This window comes from Ahaetulla prasina, chromosome 5 (assembly GCF_028640845.1).
Source record: "Ahaetulla prasina isolate Xishuangbanna chromosome 5, ASM2864084v1, whole genome shotgun sequence".
Taxonomy (NCBI): Eukaryota; Metazoa; Chordata; class Lepidosauria; order Squamata; family Colubridae; genus Ahaetulla; species Ahaetulla prasina.
This window is the reverse complement of record NC_080543.1, coordinates 139,337,407-139,354,815: the sequence shown is the minus strand read 5'-3', so window position 1 is coordinate 139,354,815 and position 17,409 is coordinate 139,337,407. Positions and strand designations below refer to the sequence as shown.

Sequence of the window (17,409 nt, the reverse complement as noted above, 5' to 3'; positions counted from 1 at the left end):
CCCAGACGTCGAACCTGTAGCGTAAAGGTTGCAGGACCCACCGAAGTCCAAGTAATTTTACCAAAAAAATCTAAGAAGCTGGGTGGTCAGTTTTGCTGGGGGTTTTGCTGGGGGTTGAAAAAGGGTTTCCCATGGACCAGACTGGGCTAACCCATCCTCCGTCATGGGTGACCATGGAGGGAAAGACTCAAATCACTGTTCACGTGAGCGCAGGGACCCTTGAGGAGACTTCGAGAACGGACGGATGGAGGCTGATGAATTCTTGACAGTTTGAGCAAGTCCTACTCCCTTTTGCCCAAGTGTTGGAATAATTTTTTAATCTGAAGTTTAAGTTAAAAATGGAGGCAATTAAATGAAGCAAACTTATCCTGTTATCCCTGCTAGGGATCTCCTGAAGTCAAATGGTTTCCCTCCTGTGGTTTAGCTGCAGATAGGCGCCATAAAGCAACGGGGACCCTGCTGACTGGGGGGAGTCTCTGGAGGCGGCTGCCAAGTTCCCCAAGAGCAGCCAAGGAGCAGGAGAGACAAGCGAATTTGGCTGGTGGAACAGACTGACTGCTCAATGGTTTGTGAGAACTGAGGCTTTGCAGAGGCTTACTCTACCAGTCTAAGATTTAGAAGAAAAGTTGAAACTGCTGATGGTTCCAGAAACAAATTATTTTGGAGCACTCTTCCTTTTCCAAAATAAAGAGAGATCATTTGGCAAAAATTGTTATTACTCCTTATATCTTATTAACAAAGTCACTCTCCAGTTCAGCTTAACTCGCGGCGGCTTTATGGAGATGGCCAAGTAGCTTTAAATAATGCACATTAGGAAAAAGATATGTGGAATGCTGGAAAAATTTGGGACACACAAAAGGAATTATTTATATACAATGTGCAATTATAGGATCCAAAGATCTCAGTATTCTTGTGGACCACAAGTTAAACATGAGCTAAAGTGTGATGCAGTTGGTTTTATTTTTTAAAAAATCAAACAAAATATTGGGGTCCAGTGTCCAGATCCCTGAAAATGATTGCTGCTTTCTGCTTCTCTCTACCCAACATGCCTTTGCTGATGTGCAAATGTGAGCTGAAAGACCCCATTAATTTAATAAGGAAATCTTACAGGACAGAGCCTCCTCTGGGGGGATCTAAAAGTAATGCTTAAAAAGGTAATGGCAAAAAAAGTAAAAAAACAAAACAATGCTAAAATTCTAAAAGTAATGCTTTTAAAGAACAGCTTTGGTTTGAAATGGTCCCTGCCAGGCTTACAATTCTACACTCCAGAGTAGGATGGCTGGAGGAGGAAACAGCCCATAGTTTGTCTCTGCCATAAGAGTGGACATTCTTGCGAAGTTCTTGGTCATGGCTGTCTGCCTCTGACCAGAACACAGATGGGTACGTCCATCATGACAACAATCTGCGCAGTGGTTGCTTGTCAAGTGGACCCTGGGGAAATAGCCAACGTGTTTGGCTCCAATTATAGCCTCCTTCTCCCTGGCTGCCGTTTCAGACCAGAGGAAAAAGGCTACAGACATCTTTGGAGCCTGGTTGCTGCGTCTCTCTGTGGGTGGCTTTCAACAGGATTTTCCATGAAGAAAGAGGCTTAAAATAAAAGTGTCATTTACCTAATTTAAAATATTTTTATCACATGGTGTAAGATGGTTTCCAAAGTGAAGTTTTTTATTTCTTCTGTAATTTTAAATCTCTGTGTTGTTTCTATTGTGTAGTACACATGCACACCAGATTGGTACACACTATCTTTTGTGTTAAAAGGCGATACCTATATTTTCTAGAAAAGCATCTTCAATATTCAGTAAGAGAGCCATTTTGGAATAGTGGTTATGGTGTCAGGCCAGAAAACACAACACGAGGAGTTCGAGTCCCACTTTAGGCATCAAAGCCAGCTGGGTGAGCTTGGGCCAGTCACCCTCTCTCAGCCTTAGGAAGCAGGCAATGGCAAGCCCGTTCTGGAAAAGCTTGCCAAGAAAGCTGCAGGGACGCTGGCTCAAAGGCACATAGGGACATACCCACATTTCTTCAATGTTTACCCATTATGATAAATTACTTTACATAGAGAAAAATTACAACACAAGATTTACTGAGATCTAATGGATGTCATTTTCTTAAACCATCAATAACACGGTTTGGCTCTGGTTTCAGTTTGGCTTTGATTTTTGTCACAATGATGTAAAGGGCCACATTTTGATCTGGGTTTCTGCTCTCCTTTAGGCCACCTGCACCTATGAATTGTGATGCATTGTGTTCCCTTTACAGAATTTATACTGACGGGGGGGGGGGGAGGACCACATCTGTATGATTACATATTTCAAAATGCTAGATTTAACACAATATCCAAAACTCCTAAAACAGAGAACTATAATGTATGGTGAAAGTCACTCTAATTTGTTTCCATCTGGCTAAAGTCCTTGTCTAAATCTTAATCTTTCTCTCCACCTGTTGTACCAACTAGCTGAATAAAAGTCTCAAGGAATTCAATATTTTGCACACTGTCCACAGTGAAACCAGCTCATAATTACGTATCAGGGTCGTCGTCTTAAAATAAATCAGGATTTCTTGTAAGTGTTCCATAAAGAGAAATCCGAAAGAATTCCAGAAACAGTCCAGAAGCCGAGAGCCTGCCTGGAATTCAGGGGAATAACTGTTATCAAATACGCAGGCAAGGTCGGGAGGTGGAGTACAGATATAGCCTTCAGCAACGACCGCTGGAAGAAGCAGAGCCCTGTGGGCAGCCTCCAAGCTCAGATTGAAGCTCAGACTGGCCCTCTGCAGAGAATCCGCCTCCTTTATTTCCCACGAGGCCTGCCTGTCTCCTAGCTGAGCTTTCCCTTTGGGCCTGAACCTCCCTGTGCCTGATGGTTCCCTCAAGACCAGCTGCTCTTTCAGGCTCAGGCTCTGCACTGGCCCTTCAGCCGGAGCTGGACCCAAGTCGAAGATGGGCGCTTTCCTGGAGCATCTGAATTAGGGCTGAGAAGGCTCTTTTTTCACTTCCGCTTCCCACCCCTCCTGCTGACTGTCTGTGCGAGGCCGTGGGATGAGGTCATGGGCTGGCATGGGGTCAGCTATCATCACTGATGGGCTGATGATGCTCAACTGTGTATCCCGACTCCTGGCTGACCAGAACAGAGGCAGTCAGGGAAGCCTGGAGGGGGGGGGGTGTCTAGATGGAGCTTTCCAGCTCTGGTTCCGAATGGGGAGAGAATGTAGCCACAAAGGCCTTGGCACAGATTAATCTGGAGTCCTTATTACATCTACAGTATTCCTGAATTTGGGGGGAGGGCAGAGGGGAGGGCTGAAATCTCACTCATCATTCATGCCTTGGCTATTTCATGTATGGACTACTGCAACGCACTGCAGGTGTGGCTGCCCGTGAAGACTGTTTTGAAGCCTCAGCTGGCTGAGAAAGTGATAATGGCATTTAAGGACACCTGCTATGGGCTGCTGATGTAATGTCTCCGCTTTGCAAACTGCACAATAAGCTCCTGGGTGAAATTCGTGGTGGATTATCACCTACAAAACTCTAAATGCCAGAGGGCTGATTATTTGAGGGGGCCCTGTTGTTTCTGCTCTGATCCCACAGTCAGCACGACTTGGATCTCACCCAGTGAGCATCCCCTGATGGGACCCAGGAAGCCTGATTCCATCTGAGTCATAGAAGTAGCCTGGTGTTTCAGCCAACCCTGCTTTCCTTTTGTTGAGCCTTGGGGTCCTGGCTTGGTCTGCAGACTCCAGGCCGGCTTGAGTTCCTGGGGTGGGTGGGTGTGGAGGGGGGTTCCTTTATGTCTGTTCCACTAAGATGACCATCTTCTTTTTTTGTCTTCTTGTCTTCTATTTCTCTGGCTTTAAGTTTATATGTCAACCAGAGATGTCAAGAGGTTGGGTGACTTTTGAAATATAAATTATGATACCCTGTTTTCCCCAAAATAAGACATCCCCTGATAATAAGCCCAATCGGGCTTTTGAGCGTATGGGAATAAGGCCAAGCGCTTATTTCAGGGTTCAATAAAATATAAGACAGGCTCTTATTTTCGAGGAAACATGGCATACACAAACATGCTCTGAGCCAGCGGTGAAATCCACTTACCTTCATTACCGGTTCAGGAACGGGAGCATGTGGGAGCGCCTCTTCTGCGCATGCACAGAGGGTCAAAGATGATACATAATGACATCCCGGTGGGTGGGTGGAGCCTCCCGCCGATGGTGTTACCAGTTCACGCAAGCCAGATAGATCCAGCCAGATTTTACCGCTGCTCTGAGCCCTGTGGAAAATTATTGCCGGTGTCATTATAGTAGGAGTAATTCTACCTTCTAAACCAAGAGGAGGCATTTCAGTGAAGACTCCTAATGGCTCCCGATGGGATTAGCTTTGGATGCATCACCTTCACTGTTTGGTAGCCTGCCCTTGCCCTTGGTGATGGGAAGCAGGCAGGCCTTCCTGGGATTGATCCAGAACCAGGCTCTTCAAGAGGGAAGCTGCTGTTCTGGCTTGCCTCCGACGCCATGGGATATTCCCACCGTTTCGCTGACCACACTTCCTTTCTCAAACCTTGTGAACAAGCTCCATGCCAAGTCCTCGGTGGCTTCGAAAGGGTATCTGACTGGCCGGCCCAGCGAAAGCATGGAAGCCTTGGGAAAAGCACATCACTGGTGTGTCCAGTTGCCTGAGGGTTACTGATAGTTTGCCGTTAGGCCTTTAAAAAGATACTTATATCAGCATTGCATTCCAGGATTGTCATGTTCACAATACTGTGTGTGTGTGTTTTTAAAGAACAGCGTAATTGCTCATGGGTTGCCTGTGGCTGAGGCTGAGGGAAGCCAAGCTCATTTGCTTTGAGAGCCTGGCCTAAGGCTCTGAATCGTTCAGAATCAGGAAGGATCTTCTTGCAATCTCTTCTGTGCAGAAAAGAGATCCAAGCTCTTCTGGTCTCACAAACGGCACAATGGCACCTCGACTGAAGTGTGAGATTACTTAGTCCTCCATTTCTCAATCAACAGCATGATAAGCCTGTTGAGTCTATCATCTGCCACAGTCTTTATCCTCTCAGCAGCTGAAAAGTACTGTGATCATGGTTCTCAAAATGGAGATTCTCAGGGATGTCCCAGGCTGCCCCTGATCCTTTGGCACAAATCTGCTCAGGAGTACAGAGATAGATTAGGGTCCTGCCTCAGCCCTCCCTCTGGTGCAGAACAAAGAACTGCCTCTCGGGACCTTCCCAGGAACAGCCGGGCCATCACTTCTGTCTTGGGAAACTGTTTATGCTCTAGCACCACATTCTGCTCTGCAAGTCATGCACCTGGTCTCTGGGATACAGCATTGATGTTAATATTCTTCAAGGATCCAAATACTTTTTCATCCCACCTGAGCAAAATTCTAGCTAAGCCACCAAGAGTCATTTCTATTGTGGCGGGATAGAAATGCAGACAGTAGCAAAATACTGTAAATAATAAAATAAAATGGAGACAATATCAAGCTTTTGTGAGATCAGAATTTTGCTCTACATTAATCCTTTGTTTATCCAGCAGATTCACTTTCTACATCTGAAACAAATACAAAGGCAAATCAAATCATACAATAGTATCTACTGTTGAATTCCCATTGGTGTAGATGGAACATGGGGAGCTGGACCTCTTAAATAAAGTAGCTCGGTATTCAACAAGGGTGAGAAACCCACGGAGTCATCTGGGCTTTGGGGGGCTTTCTTGGTTCTCCCGGGTCTCAGAAGGGTATTTTGGCGATAGGCAGAATTTTTGTACCAATGGCTCCATCTGAATAAGGGTGTTGCTATAAAGACAAGGAAGAGCAATGGTTCGGTTCTTCTCACTTTGCTTTCAGAAGCAGACTCCACTTGAGGGCCCCTAATTCTGAATATGCAAGGATCTGGCCAGCCACTCTGGCTCCCTCGGCCTTTAAAGACCAGACTGTCCAAGGCCTCCTGCAGATTCTACACTCATGTACAGAGGTGACTTGGGCTGAAAACACCAGCTTTAATTACATCTGCTGCCTTCAAAGTTTTGATGCTGCGAGCTGGATCCTCCTTCGTCAGTTGTTGTTTTTCTTCTTGTCACTCTGTGGCATGAAAGAGGCAACTCTAGAGGCACATGACAAATGCTATAGGACTGACACAAGGTCATCGGATCCATATAAGAATGTCCCCTTATTGCTCAGAGGAAGAGGGGCTTCCCTTTGACTCCCAGTTCACAGCCCCCCTTATTGTGTATCTCCCTACGAATCTTTTTAATAACAAAGCAGTACTCAGTGGCACACACTTGTCTGCCAGTTAACAAATATTTTATTGTATTACTAAAATTGGAACCCAGTGTTTACTTGTCTGGGTCATGGACTGTTCTGCTTCTATTGGCTCTCGGAGCAGGGGAGGGGGGAGGGGAGGGGCCCCCTCTTCCCTTTGAGAAGAAGCATGACCTGCGTCTGTCCAGCCCCAGTGATGAAATGCGCTATTTATGAACTGTCACCATGAAGACAATCATGTGTATAAGTCACGAGCACATCTTTGGTCATTATTTTTCATGGTGACTTTCATTCAACCCTTTTCAAGCTGTGGCTAACGGTATGAAAATGCGGGGATTATAATCTGAATCAGCCCTCTGACTGGGCTCTGGCCAGTCACCGAACGTCGTCTTCTGTCCCTCAGTTTTGTTTGAAGCACTGCCAGTAGCCAAGCTGGAGGTAAAAATAGCCCATGAGAAGCTGCCTGTTACTCGACACTGCGTGGTTCTTCTCCTACGTAGCTTTGCTCTCCCACCCCACTCTCCCCCACCAGGTTTCTACTTGCCTAAGAGAGATTTAAGTGCGTTTTACAGACACTTTGGGATTCTCGTTCAGCTCCTTTTTGCCTATTTGGGCAGATCTTGGCAGGGAAAGGTTTGGCTCCTGTAACTTTTACTATCACAGCTCTCCTTCCTGCTCAAAAGAAAGAACCCTCCAAGGATATAAATTACAGGAAGTGTCGTGGTTAAGCAAACTACGGAGAAATTGAACCTGCCTGGGAAAATTGGATTGGCTGAAGGCAGCACCATGTTCTTCGGGCCCTGATTTTAAGAAACCTGGACACCAAAGGTAAGACAAAGCAAGCATGGAGAATCAGGTGTGAGTTGAGCGGCTGCGCTCACAAGAATAATATGAACGCCTATAATGGAATACAGAATAAAAACCATCTTATGTTTTTTAGGTAGGACTATACCTCTGAATTATCCTTATCTATATAATTTCACTCTCTCAACAGCACCAAAACTTTAATTTTCCATCTGCATTTTTCCTCCAATTAAGCCAAGTACTGGTAAATAGATCTACGCATGGCCACTTGGGATCTTGGAGTTCAGAGAACCTATTTCTCAAAAGCATGTATAGAGCTGACTCTTCAGTTTATTAAAATATATTTTATTTAGTGTCCTGTCCTAAATGCTGTTTATCTCTGAGGCCGAGGGACTTATTTGACACATATTTTTGTCAGAACAGAAACTTATTTTCACTTAAATACTCTAATTCACTAATAATGTGAAGGAAAAAAATTATGAGACTGTTAATTATCACATATCAGTAAAAGAATTCTCAATAGGTTGAATAGGTTAAATCCAATTGTCAATGATTTTACTTAGTTATGTCCTGAAACTGTTTAATATAGAAGTAAATGAGCAATTTCTCATGGTTTTGAAAAATGCTCTGTAAAACATTAAACGCACTAATATTGTTCATAAACATGGGTATATAAAAGATACTCATGTACAGCCACATGAATTGCTTTATTTAGGGCAAAATAAACTAACTGAAAATGGAGATACTGTATTTTCTTGCGACTGTATCCCCACCTAACTAAATACACCCCTTGGGGCTTTTGTCAGTTCACTGAATCTAATCCAGCCCAGGGCCCTTCTGCTCAGGCCAAAGACCCACGGAGTCCTTTGCCCTTGCTTGTACCTCAGCCATGAACCCATGGGCCCTCAAGCAAGTCCTTCCTTCTTGTGCCCCTCCTGCTCACAGTCCCCGGCAGACTTTCTAGTGGGTTCTGCCACCCTTCCCCAGCCAGCATCACCAGGGGAAGCATCTCTGAAAAGCAACGAGGCACAAACTCCTGTTGCCTGTCAAATGGGACCCTTTGTGGGTGCTCAGTGGGAGGAAACTCCAATCCCAAGAAAGTTTACCTCCAGCCTCTCAAGAACAATACACTATTAATTTATAATTAGATGAATATTTTTTCCTTAATGAACTTTTATCATGATTTATTCCCTGCATTTATGGCCTGTTTAAGTCTATCTACAAATGGACTTGATGTTATTGCACAGATTAAGAAACAGCTGACGGAAGTTTGGCTCCATTTACAAGCAGGCAGAAAACTCGTTCAAGACAGGATATTTCACAATGGAAATTGCCCAAACCTTTTTAGAAACACAAAGCCCATGTTGCACAAACCCCAAAACTTCAAAAACATAGAACCATATAAGAATCTCTCCTCTTATCCAGTTTGTTGTTCAGCTGACCCAGAAATGAACTGCTGAATGTCACTTCGCTTCTCCAAGTAAAAAACCTCCTTCTAGCAGTTTCGTCTCCCCACCCCCCTTCTTCTTTTTTGCCAAGTGATCTCCTGGCTGAGAAGCGAGTCCTGATTTTTTCATTGTAGCCAATCAGTTGGGAGGCTTCTTGGCTTCTCAATTTAAAGCGACGGTGTCTTGGGGTTTTTTCCCTCTTCTTTGACAAGTGAGCCTGGATTTTTTTCGTTCTAGCCGATCAGCTGGGAGTTGGGAGGCAGCGAATAGATTGGGGGCAAGGCCAGGCAGAGGTGGTATTTACCGGTTCTCCAAACTACTCAAAATTTTTACTACTGGTTCACAAGAACCGGGGAGAACCGGTAGCAACCTACCACTGACTAGGATGCCTAGATCTCTGTCCTCACAGTTGAGAAAATCCTTGAAGTATCTGTCCTTATGTCATTCATAGAATAGAATAGAATAGAATAGAATAGAATAGAATAGAATAGAATAGAATAGAATAGAATAGAATTCTTTATTGTCCAAGTGTGATTGGACACACAAGGAATTTGTCTTGGTGCATAAGCTGTTGGTGTACATAAAAGAAAGATACATTCATCAAGAATCATAAGGTACAACACTTAATGATAGTCATAGAGAAACAGTCAATATAAATCTTAAGGATACCAGCAACGAGGTTACAGTCATAAGTTCTAATTATCCTCTGAAGTTTGTGTCTGTCTTGTTGGGTTGCAGAACCAAACCAGACAGTTATAGAGGTGCAGATGACAGACTCAATAATTCCTTTGTAGAATTGGATCAGCAGCTCCTTGGGCAGTTTGTGCTTTCTGAGTTGGCGCAGAAAGAACATTTTTTGTTATGCTTTTTTGATGACGTTTTTGATGTTAGCTGTCCATTTTAGATCTTGTGATATGGTAGAACCTAGAAATTTGAAGGTCTCTACTGTTGATGCTGTGTTGTCTAGTATTGTAAGAGGTGGAAGTTCAATCTCCTGTCTGTATGCGGATTCATCATTGTCTCGAATGGTCTTGACTCATCTGCTGATACTTCATGAAGGAAGTATCATTCGTATTTTACTTTTAAATGAGGAAGATAAAGGATGGATAAGCTCCAACAACTCAAAAGTGCCATGCTGCCTTAAAGCCACCCTTCCCTCAAGGGTTCATCCACACCCAAGCTTTCAGAATAGGATGGTGGAGTGAAGCTGGCTCTGGAGGACTTCCTGACCTGCGAAGGAAGGATGTTCCATACAGAGTGAAAGACAAAGGAGGGAGGGAGAGAGGGAGGCACCCTGCAGCCCCCAGAGAAATCTCACCGTGCCCCTGAATTTAAACACTGCAAACTGCACTTGAGGTTGTGGCTGGGGCTTTTTGTTTGTTTGTGTTGGTACTCTAAGAGGTATCTAATCAACAGAGTTGGACATGCAAATCTTTAAGTTTGGCTAACACCAGAGAAAACCAAGTAAAGGTTTATAACAGCAATAAATGAAGAGAGTAGGACTGAGACAAATAAAAAGTACTGAATAAAATATTTTAATTGCCTTTCATCCCCCAAGGCCATATACAATTTTAAGAACCATCTCAAAACTACCAATTTAAAGCAGAACAGAACAATCTTAAAATATCAAAGAGCTGGCTTTAAGAACAAATTAAATGAAACAAAAGAAGTTTTACAGACCACCTGCCGCGCCCATAAGGACCGAGATTAGCTCCCTAGTAGGCGATGTCCACATCCCAGTGGAAAATGCCTGGTCCTCCTTGGTGGCTGCACTCAAGGGTGAGACGGCCCTGGGAAGAGAGTCCTTGTTTCACAGAGCAAACAAACTCACTTGGATTTGCCTCGGACGTTGGCCCAGAATTCCCCCAGAAGGACACCGTCCTCACCAGCTAAAACACGTTGATTAGATCTGCTTGGAACGCATTGCGCTTGCAGTCAATAAACTATGTTCTACCAGACTTGAGATCTTCTTCCTTGGAGTGTTTTGCCTCCTGCCCTAAATTACTAAGCTACTTTCCGTACATTCAACAGCATGGGACTTTCCTGGGTCTCCATCAGAACCTCTTTTCTTTGTGATTGTCCAGCTCCGCACTATCTTTCTACACCTTTCTAACCGGCAGCTCTATAGAATAAAGAACCATCTGCACTCTTTCACTTTTTCCAACTTGCACTGGTCCTTCTCTCCACTCATCTTGTTTCACTTATTTTCCTAAAATACAGCAGGGTAGAGCTTTTCTTGCCACCTCCCTTTTCAAACCCCCCTTTCCTCAGTTCTGGTTCTGCACACATTTCCCCTTTTGAGAAGTTAGCAGATTAAGGTTAATGATGTGTTGTGCAGGCATGGAAGTTGGAATGTGCTCATTTCTCTGTGTAACTTTTCATACACACACACACACACACACACACACACAGACAGACTTCTGATTCTCAGTTGTTGACTATGATCACAGCCAGAGTGAAAGATGTCTTAACGATGTCTTAACGATGTTAAAGGTTTCCTATGGGCTATGTTATTTTTCAACACTGATTCTATCTATTAAGCAAATTTTCAGTTTAAATTTTCAGTTTTTAAATCTCTAGAGCATAAAGTGCAAGGAGTAAATTATGTTACAGGCCATGCTAACAATTAAACCATTGTTTATTCAATTAATTCAATACTCAAGATCCACAAGAAACATTTAAGTCATAAATGACCAAGAGGGCTGAGTTTTTACATAACTAAGATGAAATGTATCTGGCTATTTTGTAGTTCAGGGTGTCATATGAATGTAGGCAGAGATCAGAACAATATCGAAAATCCTAGTTTTTTATCTGCTTCCTGGGAAGAACTTTCTGATCCAGGTTACAGAATTTCATTTTCATTGACAGAGGCTCCCACTGAGAGAACAAGAGTTTGCAAGGTGACATTGCAGGCCATTCTAACCATGATGTTGGTTTGTCATGTTGGAGGTTGTCCCAGACAATGTTGCAGGTAGTTGTTACTGTGGTCAACAGGTAGGTTGTCCTCTCCATTTTTTTAGCCCAGCCAATGGTTTTTTTAAAATCCTACAAGCGATAAGGAAAAATGGTGGGGAAGCCATTTATTATTTTCAATTCAAAAGAAACTGCGTAATGAAACTCAGGACTGTCCATCAGCAGAATTGCTGTCAAAAAGCTGAAGAGAATGGGACCCATTTTTCTCCATGTGTTTAATTGCCCCCCAAAAATTGGAGTTTGAAAATGCATTTGTTGAGGAGGCTGTGAAGGACATTATTTCTCCAAGACCCCCATGGGAGAAGCAGTTGAACTCTCCTGTTCCAAGCCTCCTTCCCCTGTGTCACTCTGTGCTTGGCATACACCATGCACAAAAAACACAAACGCAACACTAAGAGAGAGAAGAAGTGCACACGTGCACAGAGAGGTCTCCTGTGAGCCTCTACCTTGACCTGCACATATCCCGATGGAAGACTTCTGGGGGGGAAGCCCACCTGACATAGACGCATCTTATTTCATGATGCAGAAGAAAATACAGGCGCCCCCTGTGGCCACAGATGGAAAAAAGGGTCCAGATTGGGTTTGCGCCTTACCTCATCTTCTTTGAGGGTGGTTGCTTGCTGGTGATCTCCTGCTCTTTGTCCTGAAGACAGCTGGAACTGCTTCTTCCCTATTTTGCTTGGCTAATTGTCACTTAAAGTATCAGTATTTTTGCTCATATTGGCCAGAACTGCAGGGGGCTGTAGAAAAAGAGCAAAACTGACACAAATTCAGCCAGCCCTAAGAAATCACAAGAGGTACAAGAGTACACATTTGTACAAGAGGTAGCAACTAAAACCATTCCAAAGAAAAAGAAATGCAAGAAAGCAAAATGGCTGTCTGAGGAAGCTCTGCAAATAATAGCTGAGGAAAGAAGGGAAGCGAAAGGCAAGGGAGAAAGAGAAAGATACACCCAGTTGAATGAAGAATTCCAGAGAATAGCTAGAAGAGATAAGAATGCATTCTTAAATGAACAGTGCAAAGAAATAAAAGAAAACAATAGAATAGGGAGGACCAGAGATCTATTCAAGAAAATTGGAGATATGAAGGGAACATTTCATGCAAAGGTGGGCATGATAAAGGACCAAAATGTCAGGGACCTAACAGAGGCAGGAGAGATTAAGAAGAGGTGGCAAAATTACACAGAAGAACTATACAAGAATGAGCTTAACATCCCTGATAACCACGATGGGGTGGTCACTAACCTTGAGCCAGACATCCTAGAATGTGAAATCAAATGGGCCTTAGGAAATCTGAGCAACAACAAAGCTAGTGGAGGAGACAGTATTCCAGCTGAGCTATTCAAAATCTTAAAAGACGAAGCAGTAAAAGTGCTACACCCAATTTGCCAGCAAATTTGGAAAACTCAACAATGGACACAGGATTGGAAAAGATCAGTTTACATTTCAGTTCCAAAGAAAGGCAATGCCAAAGAATGTTCAAACTATCGCACCATTGCACGCATTTCACATGCTAGCAAGGTTATGCTTAAAATCCTACAAGCTAGGCTCCAACAGTGTGTGGATCGAGAACTACCAGAAGTACAAGCAGGATTTCATAGAGGCAGAGAAACTAGAGATCAAATTGCCAACATACGCTGGATCATGGAGAAAGCTAGGGAGTTCCAGAAAAACATCTACTTCTGCTTCATTGACTATGCTAAAGCCTTTGATTGTGTGGATCTCAACAAATTGTGGCAAGTTCTTAAAGAGATGGGAGTACCAGACCATCTTATTTGTCTCTTGAGAAACCTATATGCGGGTCAAGAAGCCACAGTGAGAACTGGACACGGAACCACTGATTGGTTCAAAATTGGGAAAGGAGTCCGGCAAGGCTGTATACTATCACCCTGCCTATTTAACTTATATGCAGAACACATCATGAGAAAGGCGGGACTAGATGAATCGAAAATTGGAATTAAGATTGCCGGAAGAAATATCAACAACCTCAGATATGCAGATGATACCACTCTAATGGCAGAAAGCGAAGACGAACTAAAGAGTCTCTTGATGCGGGTGATGGAGGAGAGTGCAAAAGTTGGCTTGAAACTCAACATTAAGAAAACAAAAATCATGGCATCCGTCCCTTTCAATTCCTGGCAGATAGATGGTGAAGAAATGGAGGTAGTGACAGATTTTATTTTCCTGGGCTCCAAGATTACCGCAGATGGGGACTGCAGCCAAGAAATTAAAAGACGCTTGCTCCTGGGGAGGAAAGCTCTGGCAAATCTAGACAGCGTACTAAAAAGCAGAAACATCACCCTGCCAACCAAAGTGCGTATAGTCAAAGCTATGGTTTTCCCAGTTGCAATGTATGGCTGTGAAGGTTGGACCATAAGAAAGGCTGAGCGCCAAAGAATTGAGGCCTTTGAACTCTGGTGCTGGAGAAGACTCCTGCGAGTCCCTTGGACTGCAAGGCGAACAAACAAGTCAGTTCTAGAGGAGATCAACCCTGACTGCTCTTTAGAAGGCCAGATCCTGAAGATGAAACTGAAATACTTTGGCCACCTAATGAGAAAGAAGGACTCACTGGAGAAGAGCCTAATGCTGGGAAAGATTGAGGGCAAAAGAAGAATGGGACGACAGAGAACGAGGTGGCTGGATGGAGTCACTGAAGCAGTAGGCATGAGTTTAAATGGACTCCAGAGGATGGTAGAGGACAGGAAGGCCTGGAGGAATGTTGTCCATGGGGTCGCGATGGGTCGGACACGACTTCACAACTAACAACAACAACAACAAGAAATCAGATTGACCAGCCACATATCTCTGTAGCTCAGGGTTGAGCTATGGAGTCCGTATGGCTCTCCAAGTTTGGTTCTTTGCTCGCAGGCATTTTATCACCCAACTAGGTAACATCATCAATGCACTTCTGGTCTGTGCACTTCAGCACACCAAGCTTCTTTGGAGCCTTGTCTTCCATATATTGGCCAGTTTGATGTCCTCTACGTAATTTTGTCTTTTCTTAAATTACACAGTCATTTTCTTTGGTTATCCTCCATTTTGCTTAACATAGTGTAAGCCGCCCTGAGTCTTCGGAGAAGGGCGGGATATAAATGCAAATTTTAAAAAATATTTTTTTTAATCTCATCATAGTCTCAGGAATTTTCTTTTTCTACCTTCATCCTTTTCTTTCTGTGCCATGTGATTCCATGACAGACCTGGAGGTGAGGCTGGGGCTTTTCTTACAACCCAGGTTTGTTCCGTTATTTGGTCTCTGCCTCTCAAGCCCACCCCTCTCTTGCTCTGTGACCTCTGCTTCTTTCAGCTGCCCTCCCTCTGTGCTGTGCCACTTTCATTCTCCTGGTGACACTTAAACGTCAGGACTGAAATAACATCAGGACTATAATAAATGGTATCAATTGATCTCTTGGTAAGTGCAATCTAAAAAAAAAACACCCGTTTCTTTTAGCAACTTAGTGACTACTTTGCTTAATGACCTAGTTGTCATCCTGTGGTTGTTGAACAAGGACTGTCAGTATTATAAAATATTGCACTCATGTCAGCTGTTCCCAAAATGCCTAGATCATCAACAGATTTCTCCAACTTTTTGTTTAATTACAAGAAATCCACTCTAATATTTTAGTATTTTTTGCATCTTCTTTTATTCTGATTCTCTCTCTCTTGAAGTAACTATCAGCCTCTTGATCTATTGTAAATACTTCTTCCTTCCCCTTTTCTCCCGCCCACCCACTCAGTGGGCTTTTCTTCACAGCTCCAGGTGTGGAATCTACCTGGACAGGACACCACCATTCCGGTCAGGGGCAGAGGGAGAGTCTGGCTCCATCACCACCTCCTCGATGAGAAGAAACTGAAGGCTGCTCCGAGGGAGGGTTAAAATTCTTCTAGGGGTGTTGTTTCCACGCCCTGCCCCCAATTCTGTCCCGGTTGAAGTAGAATGGCGGAGTCTCTCATCACCCGAAGACTTTGAGGTCAGACAAGAAAACTCTCGGGCAGGTTTTTCTCGCCAAGACCCTTCCACGCGGGGGAGATGCCTCCTGGGGTCTGCTCGCAGGCGGCTCCGAACCCAGCTCGTCCCGGGACCTTCCGAGACCGGCTCTCGTGTCTTGCAGCCGCCCAGTCCTCGCTTCCCTCACCTGGCCCGCCTGCCGACTCGGCTCTCCTTGGACTCACAGAGACCTCGAAGGGACCTTGGAGGTCGTCTAGTTCGGTCCCCGAACTTCCAAGCCTCCCCCAGAAGAAAGCGGCCAGTTAAGCCGGAGCCCCCTGTGGCCAGAAAGTTGGGGACGCCTGTTCTCCAGGCGCCTCAGCCTACTACACCCCCCCCTGCAACCTTCTTCTTTCCAAGTGGCGCAGAACCGGTTTCGGTGGCGGGGGCCTCACTTACCCCGTTAATCCGAATGGAAGTGGAGAGCCTGCCCCCCCATGGCCTCATGGCTGGAGGGGAGCGGCTGCTGCTGTTTTCTGGGCCAAGGGAGTCCCTGGGTGCCACCTGTCCTGCGTGGCGCTTTGGCCCCTTCCCTTCCCTTCCCTGTCTCGCCCAGAGCCCGCAGCCTCTTGGCCACCCTTCTGCTCTGCCACCGCCACTTTTCCCACTCCAGCCAGGCTCTTGTGCTCCCCTCCCCGCCATCCTTGGGGACGCCTGGGTGGGTGGGTGAGAGAGTGCAGGAAGGCCAGAAGGGGCTTTTCCCTCCTGCTTGTTTGGGACATAAGAAACTGGCTCTTTTGTCCAGGGCAAAATTTGCTTTTCCAGCCTTGGTAACTTGGAGACACGTGGACTTCTTCAACTCCCCGGAGTGCTGGCCGGGGAAGCCCCGCCTCTGAAAGTTGTCACGGGTGAGGTGGTCCGTGGGCCCAGCGGGACGGGAAGCAAAGGGTGCTACTGTGAGCGATACTGTTACCGCTTGCAAACTCACACAGGTTCGTGCACCCCGGCAGGCGCAAAAGGCACCCGTCAAGGCTTAAGCCTAATAGGAGACACCTGGGAATCAAGGTTTAGAGAGATAGGGTTGCCCTTATATTGACCCAGGGAATCAGCAAATACCTCAGCAAACTCAGACATCAGGACCTCGAACCCATCTGTGGTGGTAGAATGAATGCCTGTGATGTTAAGGCCCAATGCTGAGAACCAATCCAACCCCAATAAGCTGGGTAGGTCACCCTTAACTACAAGCAATGGGAGGCAACCTTTCTCCACCCGAAGGCGGGCACCTCCAAGAATGGGAATATCATTCTCTTGATAGTCCTTCAGCCTGGTGGTACAGGCAGTCAATTGACTTTCAGTGAAGCTTGGAGCTATCTTTTGTAAGGTGTTCCAGGCAATAATAGATTTAGAAGAGCCTGGGTCCACCTCCATTTTACAGGGCACCCCCTCCAACTTGATAGTAAGAAAAATTTTCTTGTTGGAGCCAGTCGAAGCCTGGCTGATCGACACTGCAGGGTTGGTGTTTCCACGGTTCACAGTGAAGCAATCATCTTGGGACACAGGAGGACCTCTCTGGAATCATCTAGCTGGACGAGGACCCGATGGAATATTGTCCAGTGGGGTGGAACGACAAACCCTAGCCAGATGTCCCCGTTTGCCGCATTTGCGGCAAACTGCAGTTTTGAAGCGACACAACGAGCGAGGGTGATTCTCTCCGCATCCCAGGAAAGGCGCCGTCTGTGGTTTCCGCTCTGTTGGCCGCTTGGTTCCCGGGGCTACTCGGAGGCGACCCACCTCATCTTCCTCACCCTCGAATTCATCGGAGAGAACATCGTCATGGTGAATAGAAGCAGAGTGGGCCACCGCGTGCATGGCCGGAGCCCTATGCATCTCCGCCGATGACTTCTCTGACATTTCATAGGCACGTGCCTCATCCAAGGCAGACTGGAGGGTAATGTCCATTCTAGATAAAAGACGGCGTTGCAATCTCAAACTCCTCACGCAGCACACCAA

The 17,409-nt window shown here is 45.3% G+C and overlaps 1 protein-coding gene across 5 annotated transcripts in view; it reads left to right on the top strand.

The window, feature by feature from the left end:
- The first annotated feature begins 6,602 nt into the window (after positions 1-6,602).
- C5H10orf71 (chromosome 5 C10orf71 homolog) overlaps positions 6,603-17,409 on the top strand; it is a 47,732-nt gene continuing 36,925 nt past the window's right edge. For 3 of the 5 annotated variants that reach the window (XM_058185715.1, XM_058185716.1, XM_058185719.1), the window contains exon 1: positions 6,603-7,078. The gene's annotated coding sequence lies outside the window, so the exon portion shown is untranslated. Of the gene's footprint in view, positions 7,079-11,370; positions 11,497-17,409 lie in introns of all 5 variants that reach the window. The other 2 variants (XM_058185717.1, XM_058185718.1) reach the window with 1 other exon arrangement.